This window comes from Hyperolius riggenbachi, chromosome 8 (assembly GCF_040937935.1).
Source record: "Hyperolius riggenbachi isolate aHypRig1 chromosome 8, aHypRig1.pri, whole genome shotgun sequence".
Lineage (NCBI taxonomy): Eukaryota > Metazoa > Chordata > Amphibia > Anura > Hyperoliidae > Hyperolius > Hyperolius riggenbachi.
In genome coordinates, this window is record NC_090653.1 from 92483474 (window position 1) to 92496819 (window position 13346).

The 13346-nt window shown below is 45.1% G+C and overlaps 1 protein-coding gene across 1 annotated transcript in view; it reads left to right on the forward strand.

Annotated features, from left to right (window-relative positions):
- The first annotated feature begins 1771 nt into the window (after positions 1–1771).
- Positions 1772–13346, forward strand: part of VAMP7 (vesicle associated membrane protein 7) — a 51713-nt gene continuing 40138 nt past the window's right edge. The window contains exon 1 of the mRNA XM_068250897.1: positions 1772–1898. The gene's annotated coding sequence lies outside the window, so the exon portion shown is untranslated. The remainder of the gene's footprint in view (positions 1899–13346) is intronic.

The following is a 13346-nucleotide window of genomic DNA, read 5'->3' on the forward strand; positions in this document are numbered from 1 at the left end:
TAGAGGTTATGTCCTTCTGCCTGTGCCCCCTTCTTCTACTTGCCAGTCTGTGCCCAGGGCGGTTGCCCTGCCTGCACTGCTCAAAAAACGTCCCTGATCTTGCAGTACTCCAGCAATAAATCTGCAGTGTGTCTACTGCTTTCATGGACTTATGCTGGGAATACACCATACAATTTTCTGTTAGATTTACCTGCCAGATAGATAAAGTTCAACATGTTGGAAATGTATCTATCTTACCATCTATCTGCTGAGCAATTAGGCATTGTTCTAATTAGCAGGAGATAAACAGAAGAAAATAATCTAATTATGCATTCTAACAAAAAATCTAAAAGAAGATTTTAACAGAAAATTGTATGGTGTATTCCCAGCATAAGCAAAGAGCGGTTTTCCAGGCGTTTTTGTTACAGTAGCTGTTCAGTAAAAGCTTTACTGTAACAATATCTGTAATCTGCGACACAAAAAAAGCTACACAAAAACGCAAAATGCTTCATAATAATAAGAAAAACACATCAAAAAAACGCTAGCGTTTTGCGGATCTGCTAGCGGTTTTTGGTGTGCACCAGGCCTATGAGATTTTCTGGTCGATTTACTGTCAGATCGATTATTTCCAACATGTCAGATTTGCTTTCCGATCGATTTCCGAGTATTTTCCGATCAATTTCCTATTACAGTTAACGGAAATCGATCGGAAAATGCTCGGAAATCATTTAGAAAGCAAATCAAACATGTTGGAAATAATCGATCTGACAGTAAATCGACCATAAAATCTCATAGTGTGTACCCAGCATTAGATCAGAAGCAGTTGGGAATCAAATTGTTAACACTGTGCTTTCAAATGAGCTTATCTGCCCTAGCAGTCATGTGACACAGCGGAGAGATCAAATTACAACTTGTGATTAGACACAAATGATGGGGAATTAGACAGGCTAAACTCTCTAAATACATACAGGGTGTATTTCTCTAAGTTTTACTTCTGTTCTGTGCAAGAGTTCAAGTCCACTTTAATGGTCTACTTTGACATGACTGATTGTGGGATCAGGTTGTGTGCCGCTCTGAATAAATAAATAATATTTTTATTTATTTATCTATTGTTTTTATGACGCCATCATATTATGCAGTGCCACACAACAGATAAATAATAATAATAAGAACAACAACAACTGTCTTTGTAACCACTCAGTGCAGCCACTGTCCTGTGGGTTTTGTTGCACTGAAAGGGAACCTGAACTGAGTAAAATTATTTAAAAAACACACATGAAGTAGCTGCAACTGAATGTTACATACTTACCTCGCCATCAGTTCCTCTCAAAAGCTCACCATTTTTTTCTTACATTGACCCCTTCCAGTTCTGACAAGATTTTGTCAGAGCTGAAATATACCAGTTGCTGTCAGTCTTATATCAGCTGCTCTCAGCTACAACTGAATATGCAAGGTAATATAACTATTACCTTGGGCTATATAACAGTTTAACAGTGTGCTGACCAGGAAGCGGTTATGGGGTAATGGCCATTTTCAAAATGGAGGACAGAGTATTCCATTGATCACGGTGGACAAATGGGACGCAGGAGAGGAGAAAGAGATTGATGAGCAGACTACATGGGAGGTAAGTATGACCTGTGTATGTTTATTTTGACTTTTTATTTTCAGTTCAGGTTCTCTTGAAGGCCAGTGCAGTGAGCAGTGCAGCCTCCCTTGTCACACTAGAGGCAGCAGAGAGCAGAGAAACGTCAATCAGCAGCCAGAACTACATCTCCCATGATACCTCGCTCTGACAAACAGTCACCTGCGGAAGTCAGCGTGATCTCTCTCCTTCCAAGGGAGGACCCAGCTGAGGGAGATCTGCCATGTAATATTGCTTTGATATCTGGATAAACATTGTGCAGCTGGAGCACCAGCAGGTAAGAGAGCACGGAGGAAGAGCTGAGTGGGGGAGATGGGCTGGTGGAGTGCTGCTAGGCTGTGTACTGGGGGGGATCTGTGGCATATACCAGGAAGGGGTGACAGGGGGCAGCTGGGGAGAGGGGCACATGAAGTACAGGGGAAGAGGCTGGTTGGGCAAGACAGCAGCAGCTGATGGATAAACAGAGGGTACATCTACCACAATCCCTGCAAAGCAAAGTGCCTCTCAGCAACCACTCACAATCCATGTTTCACTGGAGAGTTTATAGCAGCTGCTCTGTGTAATGCTTCACTTTCCTATATATTTTCTTTCACCTGCCTTGAGAAATTTCCCCCCCCCCCCAGTGTTTCCTTATCTGTCAGTGTGAGACAGCTTGTGGCAGACTAACAGGTTATACTCCATTCTATAATAGGTAAACAGTTGAGGTAATGTTAGTGGAGTACAGTTTCAAGTACACTGAAAGGGTCCGCAGTTCACTTTTGTTTCCCCTTGATTAGCTGTAATAATCCATATCTTCTCTTTCACTTTCTGTTTAGCAACGCTTGTGATACACTGTATGCTCCATATTATGCTGGGTACACTCGATTCCTGGCCAGGGCCGGTTCAAGTAACAGTTGGGCCCTAGGGCAAAATTAGCCTGGGGCCCCCCCAACAGACACCCCCCCCCCGACCAAAAAGCGTCCTTAGAGGCCCTTTGTTTCAGCCAAACTTCCCTCCTGGGCCCCTGAGCTGGCTGCTGACCCTCCCCCAATCACCTCCCAACTTAACAGACTCTGCAGAGACCCTGGGGAGCAACAGTTAACATGGGGGAGGGACACCTTGGGGGCCCCTATAGGCTCTGGGGCCCTGGGGCAGTTGCCTATTTTTTCCTATGGTAGCTCCGACCCTGTTCCCGGCCGCCCGATTATTTCCAACATGTCCGATTTGCGTTTCGATGGAACGTTAGGTCGATTTGGCATACTTTACATGAGAATCGACCTAACAATCATCGAAACGGGATCGGAAATGCTTGGAAATAATCGAGCGGCCGGGAATAGAGCGGGACATCAAGTGCGGGAACGCACAGTGTGTACCCAGCATTAGGGGAATATTGACCTGATTGGAAATTGATCGAAATACCTCCATCATTAGCATGGAGGTGTTTCAAGTGATGCCTGATGCCACCCTAGCTTCATTAAAATTGTAGATTTTGACTACCTAATGCTGGGTACACACGATACGTTTTTCTGCTTGATTTTCCTCCATCGTTTTTTTCTGCTCGATTCTCTTATCTTCTCGTTTTTCTTATCTTTTTCCATTCACTTCTATGAGAAATCGAGTGCAGTATCGATCGGAAGGAATATCGGACATGAGGGAATTATCTATGGAATCCATCTATCAACCGGAAAATTGTATCGTGTGTACCCAGCATTAAGCTGGCCATAATTAGTATGTTTCCTGCTCTCCACTTGTGATCTGCAATGCAAATAGAACTATACATAGGATAACACCTAATCAGATTGTCCTTCCACAGCGTAACTCCCTGTGCCAGTAGTAAATTCAGTGTGCCACTCTCTGAGGTACACCAGTCACCAACCCCTGTGCATAAAGCGCTCACTGAATAGTCATCACCTCAGCTTACAGGTGGGTTTAAAGAAATGCACCCTGTATGTATTTAGAGAGTTTAGCCTGTTGCGTATCTTTTACAGCAGAGAGGAAGTTCTGAGTTCAGGTCCGCTTTAATGTTATGCAGGGATTGTCTTGCTGCGTCTCCCCAGCTAATCTGTGGTAGATAATACTTTTCACATACAGTGATGTAGCTTAGACCAGATGCACACAATCAACCCAGAATCGCATCGTGTGGTGGGTGTAAGTGCTCACACTCCGTCGTATCCTCCAGCCCAATCCCTCACACTGTAATTGCTCACCAGATGAAAACCACCTCTTCTTGCAGGTGGAGTACGCGCTTTTGGTGCAATCGCCAAAACATATCTCTTCACAATCTTTGGCCTTTCAGACACTTTAATCCATCAATCCTTAATCCAAAAAACCGAAATCCAAGGTATATAGCGTATAACCTTTAACAAAGTGCCTCTGCGCGCATTATATTTACACTTGTGCGGCCTGGGTGAGAATTGGCATATCCTACAAGCGTAATAGCGATGCCCATCCAATTTTGGGTGTGGAGGGGGGGCGGGCTGTGGCGGCATCCTGCTCTATGGTTCTCGTTCACTCCTGTGTTACGGTATGGACCATCTCGCTACGATCGCTCTTGTAGTTGGACTGGCCATTGCTCATTACAGTGTGTGTCAGATGTTAAGCTCCGCCCCAAAGTTGGCCATACACTTATAGATATTCACTCAATGTTTCTAACGATCGATTATTTTCTAAACCTAATAGATTCAGATGGAATTGATTCCTACCATACACTGCACATCAATTCCCAATAGGTTCCAGTAGGGAATCTGTTGAAAATTGATGGTACTGCAGAGTTGCAGTGTTCGATGCAGTGCAAAGCTAAAGGCCATTGATATGCCAATGCTCTTGCCCCGTCCCCGATTTTACATTATCCATTCAGCCCGATTGATCCTTTCGATTGTGTTTCCCCCCCCCCCCCCCCCCCGTCAATAATGAATCGAATCTGCAAGGAATTTGAATTAGAAAATCGATGAGTATATGATCACCTTAACCACTTAACGACTAGCTAACGCCGATAGGCGGCAGCTGGTCGTTTGTGATTTTACATGGAAACGCCAGCTCGTTTGAGCAGCCGTTCCATGTCAGTTCACGGAGGGTGTCTCCGTGAATAGCCTGCGAGCCTCCTATCGCGTCTCGCAGGCTAATTGTAAACACGCGGGGAAGAAATCAGCAGCGCCGTAAAGGAGATTGGCGATCCCCGGCCTCTGTTTGGCTGGGGATCGCCGCCGTGTGATAGGCTGAAGCCTATCAGAGGCGGCGCTGGATGCATCGCCGTCCTGTGCCGCCCAGGGAAGGAGAGGGAGGAATCGTGCTGCGGAGGGGGGCTTTGAGGAGCCCCCCCCGCTCGGCCACACTGAGCGGTGGCGATCAGACCCCCCCAGCAGGTCATCCCCCTAGTGGGGAAAAAAGGGGGGGGGTAGTCTGATCGCCCTGCTTTGCACACAATCTGTGCTGCGGGCTGGAGAGCCCATACAGCACAGATCGCAGAGAACAGCCCCGGTTAAGGCTTGATTCCCACTATATCACAAAACAAACTTTTTGGTGAATTTTACTGCTTTGAAAAATTGACAGTTGAATTTTGATGGGCCAGTTTTACCACTTCCATGTAGTATGAGAGCTTACCTACACAATATGTTCATAGTATTCAAAGTCTGTTGGCCCTCATACTGCATGGAGGTGGTAAAATTGGTCAGTGATTGGCTTACCGGAATTGTGTGTATGCACCTTACGTTTTAGGAGTAGGTAGGGGGAGGGTTAGTGTGAGAAGGTTTGGTAAAGCATCTTATATGATAAAATTGCTGTCGCTGCGCTCTCCTGTGTCCGTGTGTTGTGCCTGGTGCGCATGTGTGGCGCGTGGAGGAACTTCAGAGACCGCAGAGGGACAGGTGGGCATGGGAACGGGGGGTGGCGTCCGAGGCCTATCGTCTGTTTGTCGACTTGCAGGCCTTTTATCTAATAGAATATAATTGGCAAAGCTAATGATATTTTACTACAAGCGGCTGCACCCAGTGCCCTTGTCACATGCGACAGCAGTGGCAGAGCTCATTGTTTCTCTCCTTACCTACCCACTGGAAGCTGTTCTATTGTGTGCTGCCCCATTGTTCCCCCTCCCACCCACCAAAACAAGATTAAGCTGTCATATAACAGCTGACATCTCCCCTCAGTGATCAGAAGCCATTGTGTATGGCTACTGATCAAGTGATCACTATGATTGCCGGGGGACGTAGTGATCACCAGTTAGAGCTGCAGTGGTAGGGGGGAAAGAAGAGGATCCACTCACCTTCCTGCCGCTCCCCTCCGCTCTGGCCGGCATCCCCGCTTGCTCTGACATCAGTGTCGGGTCCCGGCTTGATGATGTCATCAAAGCGCGACCCGAAACTGATGTCAGAGCAAGCGGGGATGTCCGGCCGGAGCGGACGGGGTCCACTGCGGCTCATTGCTGGCTGCAGAGGGGACACTCAGCCCAGAAGCAACACTGGGGATCCGGCTGCCTGAACTCGCCCTCCCCCCCAACGCGCACCCCCGCATGCAAATTCGCCTGGTCATTAAGGGGGGTTAGGCAGCCAGTCCCCAAATGGTTACCTCCCTGGCGGTTCATTTCTGTCTGGATTTAAGGGTCTAAAAGCGGTAAAGAATTATTATTATTTTTTTTCAAGAATTTTAGGCCTCCAATTCTTATATCTCATAACTCCCCAAAATATGTCAGAATAAAGGTCTTGTAGACATCCTGTGTGTAATAAAAGACTAGAACACAAAATTGTTGAAATGATTACATTTCTGAATAACCTTAAAAAATAAGGAAACTGTACAAATAAGTCACCGGGCTATACAGTATGTACATATATAACCTAATACACCTCCTACGTGTGGTATATTTTGAAACCGGGAATGGCACAGAGGGTGCCATCACAATCGGCGCAGTAGAAGCGTGATTCCTTTTGGACTTTTTCCCCTTTGCTATCAGGCGGCAGGGCAGAGAGTAGTCAAAATCCAGGCAGAGGTCGGTACAGGCGGCAGGCAGAGAGTAGTCAAAATCCAGGCATAGGCCGGTGCAGGCGACAGGCAGAGAGTAGTCAAAATCCAGGCAGAGAGTAGTCCAAAATCCAGGCAGAGAGTAGTCAAAATCCAGGCAGAGAGTAGTCAAAATCCAGGCAGAGAGTAGTCAAAATCCAGGCAGAGAGTAGTCAAATCCAGGCAGAGAGTAGTCAAAATCCAGGCAGAGAGTAGTCAAAATCCAGGCAGAGGTCGGTACAGGCGGCAGGCAGAGAGTAGTCAAAATCCAGGCAGAGGTCGGTACAGGCGGCAGGCAGAGAGTAGTCAAAATCCAGGCAGAGGTTGGTGCAGGCGACAGGCAGAGAGTAGTCAAAATCCAGGCAGAGGTTGGTGCAGGCGACAGGCAGAGAGTAGTCAAAATCCAGGCAGAGGTTGGTGCAGGCGACAGGCAGAGAGTAGTCAAAATCCAGGCAGAGGTCGGTGCAGGCAACAGGCAGAGAGTAGTCAAAATCCAGGCAGAGGTCGGTGCAGGCGACAGGCAGACAGTAGTCAAAAACCAGGCAGAGGTCGGTGCAGGCGGCAGGCAGAGAGTAATCAAAATCCAGGCAGAAATCGGTAACAGTAAGGCTGATCAGCAGAAGCAGTTGGGAACCAAATGGCTATATGGTTAACATCCTGTGCTTTGAAATGAGCTTATCTGCCATGGCAGTCATGTGACACAGGAGAGAGATCAAATACAACATAGACAGGCTAAACTCTCTACATACATACATACATACATACATACATACATACATACATACATACATACATACATACATACATACATACATACATACATACATACATACTGCATTTCTCTGTTTACCTTCTGACCTGTGCAAGTGTTCAGGTCCAGATGGGGAGTAGGGCCTGTACACACTGAAAAACGCAGGCAAAAACGCAAGCGCATGCGTTTTTTAAAGTGCCTGTAGTTTTAAAAACGCATGCGCTTTTGCCTGCGTTTTTTTTGTGCGTTTGCGTTTTCTGTAATTGCTGATTGGCTAAAGAATCCTTTGTTTTTTTTCTAGTTTACATTTCACAGGAATCAGGACATTGCAGAGTCTTCTGGATACTGACTTCTGAAAAACGCAGGTAAAAACGCAAGCGCATGCGTTTTTAATGCGTTTTTCATGCGCTGCGCTTAAAAAAGCGCAGCAGGCGACTGCGTTTGCGTTTTTTTAAAAACGCATCGCACCAGTGTGTACAAGTCATCACGATTTTCATTCTTTTTCAAAAGACCTTGCGTTTTTAAAAACGCATGCGTTTTTAAAAACGCAACGCAAGCGCAGCAGTGTGTACAGGCCCTAAGACAGGCTAAACTCTCTACATACAGTAGCAATAAAAGTAGGTGAACCCTTTGGAATTATATGGATTTCTGCACAATTTGGTTCCCCAGTAGATGCCAACCTAGTGACCTCGGCAGTTATGTTGCCCTAGGGGATCGGGTCCAGATCCCTGACAGGCGACAAAGTCAAAAGGGTTGTATACCTTTTAATTGCAGACAGGAATGGACAGTTACATCCATTGATGTTGTAAAGGGTTTGTGGCATTTTTAAAGCGTTTTACTCTATATGTGTGTGTGTATTACATAATCTGCACTTCATGCTTGTAGTCCTGTAGTTTGCCATACTGCAATAGTGTCCTGAATTCTAGTGTCTATGAATTCTGACAGGCGCTTCCATAAATACTGTATGTTATGGTATGTTCCTCTGAGACATTTATTTAGGGTGGACAGACTCTCACTGTAGAAGCAACACAACAAGGACTTGAAAGGATCAGATGATTATCAGGTCGTATAAGCCATTAAAGTAGAAAACATTTTTCTGATACCGAACAGAGAAGTTGTGGTGTTAGGTGAAGATTAAGAAATATTTTTGAATAAATTATTTTCATATATTGTATTACAGTAGTCCTCATCTTGGGTAAGTTTTCTTGCCCTTTAAAATTTTATAAATTCATTTTATACATCCTTTAGGCTAGGTTCACAGTGGGACGTTGCATTGTGATGCGATGTTAAAGTGGCAACGCAACATTACAACGCAATGCAAAGAAAAGTGGCAACACACATTAACGCTACCTTTTTCAAGCTGGGTGCTTCCGAATTTGCACAAGGGTGGGTAAAAATGGTAAAAAAAAATAGTAGTGGCAGCAGGTTTTTGCATGCCACATCCATTCCACATAGCCATGCATGGGGTCAGTCCCACACCTGGGACAAGGCGAGCAGCCAGTGGGGGACGGTCACACACCTGGGACAGGCATGCGGCCAGGGGGGGCGGTCACACACCTGGGACAGGCATGCGGCCGGTGGGGACGGTCCCGCACCTGGGACAGGCATGCGGCCGGTGGGGACGGTCCCGCACCTGGGACAGGCATGCGGCCGGTGGGGAGACGGTCCCGCACCTGGGACAGGCATGCGGCCGGTGGGGACGGTCCCGCACCTGGGACAGGCATGCGGCCGGTGGGGACGGTCCCGCACCTGGGACAGGCATGCGGCCGGTGGGGACGGTCCCCGCACCTGGGACAGGCATGCGGCCGGTGGGGACTGGTCCCGCACCTGGGGACAGGCATGCGGCCGGTGGGGACGGTCCCGCACCTGGGACAGGCATGCGGCCGGTGGGGACGGTCCCCGCACCTGGGACAGGCATGCTGCCGGTGGGGGACGGGTCCCGCACCTGGGACAGGCATGCAGCCGGTGGGTTAAAATAATTTGATTTGTAAACTCCATCTGGTTCAGAGACTCACATTTTTAAAACCTACCGTCCACAATGGCACCATGTATTTCTCTATTTCAAACTCTAGGCGTATAAAAAAAATAATTTTTGTTAACTCTCTACCATTGGCATTACTTTTTAGGGTTTTTCTTTTGTCTCAAGTACATGCAATTTCATGTAGAAGTGGGCATTGCATGCCTGTTTCTGCATCCGTTGTCTGTAGGAAGGTCTTGCATCACATTCAAATTACCGTATGCTGCAAATTCCCTTGACAATTAGCCCAGGCCTGGTCAGCGTAGTGACTAGGGATGGTTGAGATAAAAATATTTCAGAGTTCATGCAGATTTATGCAAATTTTTGTGCAAATATATTCAGCTTAAAAACGGTCCAATCAGTTTTAACCTGAGTGGGACTTGATTAGACAATTTTCAACCTATAAAAATTTGCATACATCTGCATGAACTCTGATCTATTTGCATCTCATTGATCATCCTAGTAGCGACCATGCTGTGGGAGATTACAGGTGCTCCATGTTTTAATGTAATAATAGTAAAATAATGGCCAGCCAGTTAAGGACTAGGGACCGTATGCTTATTACTCTGCATCGCTTTATCAGCAGTTATTGAACTGGGAACCGGTAACCTTTCATTAGATTATGTGTGTGGTGGATCCAACTGTAAGCTGTGTTGTACCTGCTGTGTCTTAAGGTGGCCACACACCATACAATAAAATGAACCGATTTTGCACCAGTTCAATAAAAACAATCAGTTGTACAGAAAAATCAAAAGTTGTTTGTTTAAATTCTTTTGAGAAATCGAGTCGAATTTGCTGTGTTTTTTTTTCCCCCGATTATAATGGTGTATTTTTTTTTCCCGATTAGGAGTGGTGGATTTTTCTGATCAATTTTTAGGAAATTTGAATGGTCTAGGGTAGATTGTCATTGTCTTAATGTACAGGCCAAGCTATATCTATCTTTCAGAGTTTTCAATACTTTTTTTTTTGGGGGGGGGGGGTGGGGCGGGGAGGAATTGAAAGCACGTTTGTGGTACATTTGATCGGGTTTTTCTAAGGTTACAATCAATCAGAAATATTGATTGTAATTCTTGAATTGATAAGGCATTTAAAAAAAATTGTAGTGTGTGTGTGTGGCCACCTTTCCATGCTTTCTTTTACTTTCTAAGCGAAAAGTCCCCATAATCACTACGGAGGGCAAATCGAATCCCAGCCAGGGCACTATCTGCAAGGAGTTTGTATGTTCTCCCCGTGTCTGCATGGGTTTCCTCTCACTTCCCAAAAACATACAGGTAAGTTAATTGGCTTCCCCCTAAATTGGCCCTCGGCTACGACACATGCATAGATGTGACTATGGCAGGGACTAGATTGTTAGCCCCTCTGAGGACAGTCAAGAGACAAGACAGTATACTTCGTACTGTGCTGTGAGAAGATGACAGGTAAATACGGTAAATAACAAATCGTGCATGCAGCGAAATAGGACAGTCCTCCATTGCATCATGGGTGTTGTGGTTTTTGGCCTGTTTGTGTTGGAGGATACACACTTGTGAATAAACTTGCTTTCTTGAGGCTTTTGAACATTTATAAAAAGTAGGATTTCACTTGTTTGTCACAAAGGTATTTGCATTTTTTCTTGTGAACGTTCTGTAACTTTATCACAGATCTAGGTTCAGATCAGAGGACACTGCTTACATCACTGCTGATATGCAGCTGAAAACTTGTGCTGAAGAACGCATTAATCAGAAAGATGACACAATGTAATGTTAGGCTCATGTGACAAGCCATATACTGTTACACAAGCCCTTCTTCCGCGTATCCCATTTATAAGTGGTGTTAACCACTTGACACCTGAGGCATTTTTCCTCTTGTGGACCAGAGCAATTTTCACCTGTCAGCGCTCCTCCCTTTCTTTTACCAATAACTTAATCACTACTAATCACAGCGTAATGATCTATATCTTGTTTTTCTTGCCACCAATTAGGCCTTTCTTTGGGTGTACAGTATGCCAAGAATTATTTTATCCTAAATGCATTTTAACATGAATAATAAGAAAAAAAAATTATAAAATGCATTATTTTTCCGTTTTTGACCATTATAGTGTTAAAATAAAACATTCTACTGTGGATAAAAGCCACACATTTTATGTGCCCTTTTGTCCCGGTTATTGCAACGTTCAAAAAATTTCCCTAGTACAATGTATGGCGCCAATATTTCATTTGGAAATAAAGGTGCATTTTTTCAATTTTGCGTCCATCACTAATTACAAGCCCATAAATTAAAAATTAAAAGTAATATACTGCCTTGACATAAATTTTTAAAAAGTTCAGTCCCTAAGGTAACTACTTATATTTTTTTTTTTTTGATGAAATTTTTTTTCCCCCTTTTATAAATAAAAAAAAAAGTTTGGGTATTATGGGAGGGTGTGGGAGGGAAATAGTTAATTATATCAGTCAGTGTGGGGATTTTTATTAAATAAAATGCAATTTTGGTGCAATATACTATTTGGCCACAAGATGTCCTCAGTCGTCATTTCCGATTCACGTACGTAAGCACGTGAATCGGAAGTAATCCGTGGCTGTGTAACACAGGAAGATACAATGGAATGCCGGCGTCTCGTAGACGCTGGTATTCATTGAATCGGGGACTTAGATTTATGAATGGGACCTGCGGTCCCATTCATTAACTTCCCCTCTAAGCGGCGGTAACGGCGGTGCGCGCGCACGACGCGAACGGGAGCGAGCGGCGGCTGCATGCCGCTGCAGACTTGTTTTCACGGCCCTGCTGCATCCTGTCTTTTTTAAAGGGCCGTGAATATACTGCACGGCATGCAGCAAGTAGTTAAGCAAGATGTGCAAGATGTGTGGGTTGCATCATTTCTGTGTGTGACATGCTGGATCTGTGAGGAACAACTGCTGAAATAGTGTGCTGCCCTTCTGGTGGCTATAATATGTGACTGATGCCTCTACCCAAATCAGAATGTCAGCGAGGAGCTCAACATCCACCTAAACTGATAAATGCACAGCATAGCGGCTGGGGGCTTTGCAGCAAGTGATTGGCTCAGCTGTGTGATAGAAGACAGTGCACTCTGTGTTTCAGTCTGTATTTATGAGCCTGGACAGAAATTGGCTTCTGCTTACTTTCCTGCAGGGCTGGTTGAACCAGAGCTATGACCAGCATACATAGCAAGTAGTAGACTGTTCCCTCTGATAGAGAGATACTGAGATGGTGACATTGATAAGATCAGGACACCCGTCGGGGAACAAGCTCACCCTCCTATTGTAACCCCTGTTAGATGGGTTATCAATTGCTCTATAACACCCAGTCTTCTCAGTGCATCAGAGGAAGTGTATATTTAGAGTTATTTTGTGGACTGTGCCATCCAAGAATTGAGTGCACTGTGTAAAGCAAAGAAAAAACAAAACACTTTTTTTGCTTCATTTTCACTTTTACATTGATCAGTCAAATATAGAAAACCGCCTTGCTTACAGCAAAGCCACAGTGGTAGTACTAGTGCTTTAAAAAGATTACAGAAATGGTGTTGGCAAGCATGTGTGTTGCAGTCACTGTCTGCTATGCATGGATTCGGATGGCTCATTAGTGTAATACTGTACCAGGACTAATATTGTAATCAAATTAAAGGGAACCTTAACTGAGGATATACATGTTTTCCTTTTAAAATAATACCCAGTTGCCTGACTCTCCTGCTGACCCTGTCTCTAATACTTTTAGCCACAGCCCCTGAAACAAGCATGTAGATCAGGTGCTCTGGCTGAAGTCAGACTGGATTAGCTGCATGCTTGTTTCAGGTGTGTGATTCAGCCACTGTCGCGGCCAAAGAGCTCAACAGGACTGCCCCCTAACTGGTATTGTTTAAAGCAGTGTCCCCCAACCCTGTCCTCAAGGCCCACCAACAGTGCATGTTTTGTGGAAATCCATTGAGGTAGTTAATTAGCTCTGCTGAAACACAAATTATCCCACCTGTGCATGATTGTGGTTTTCTGCAATACATG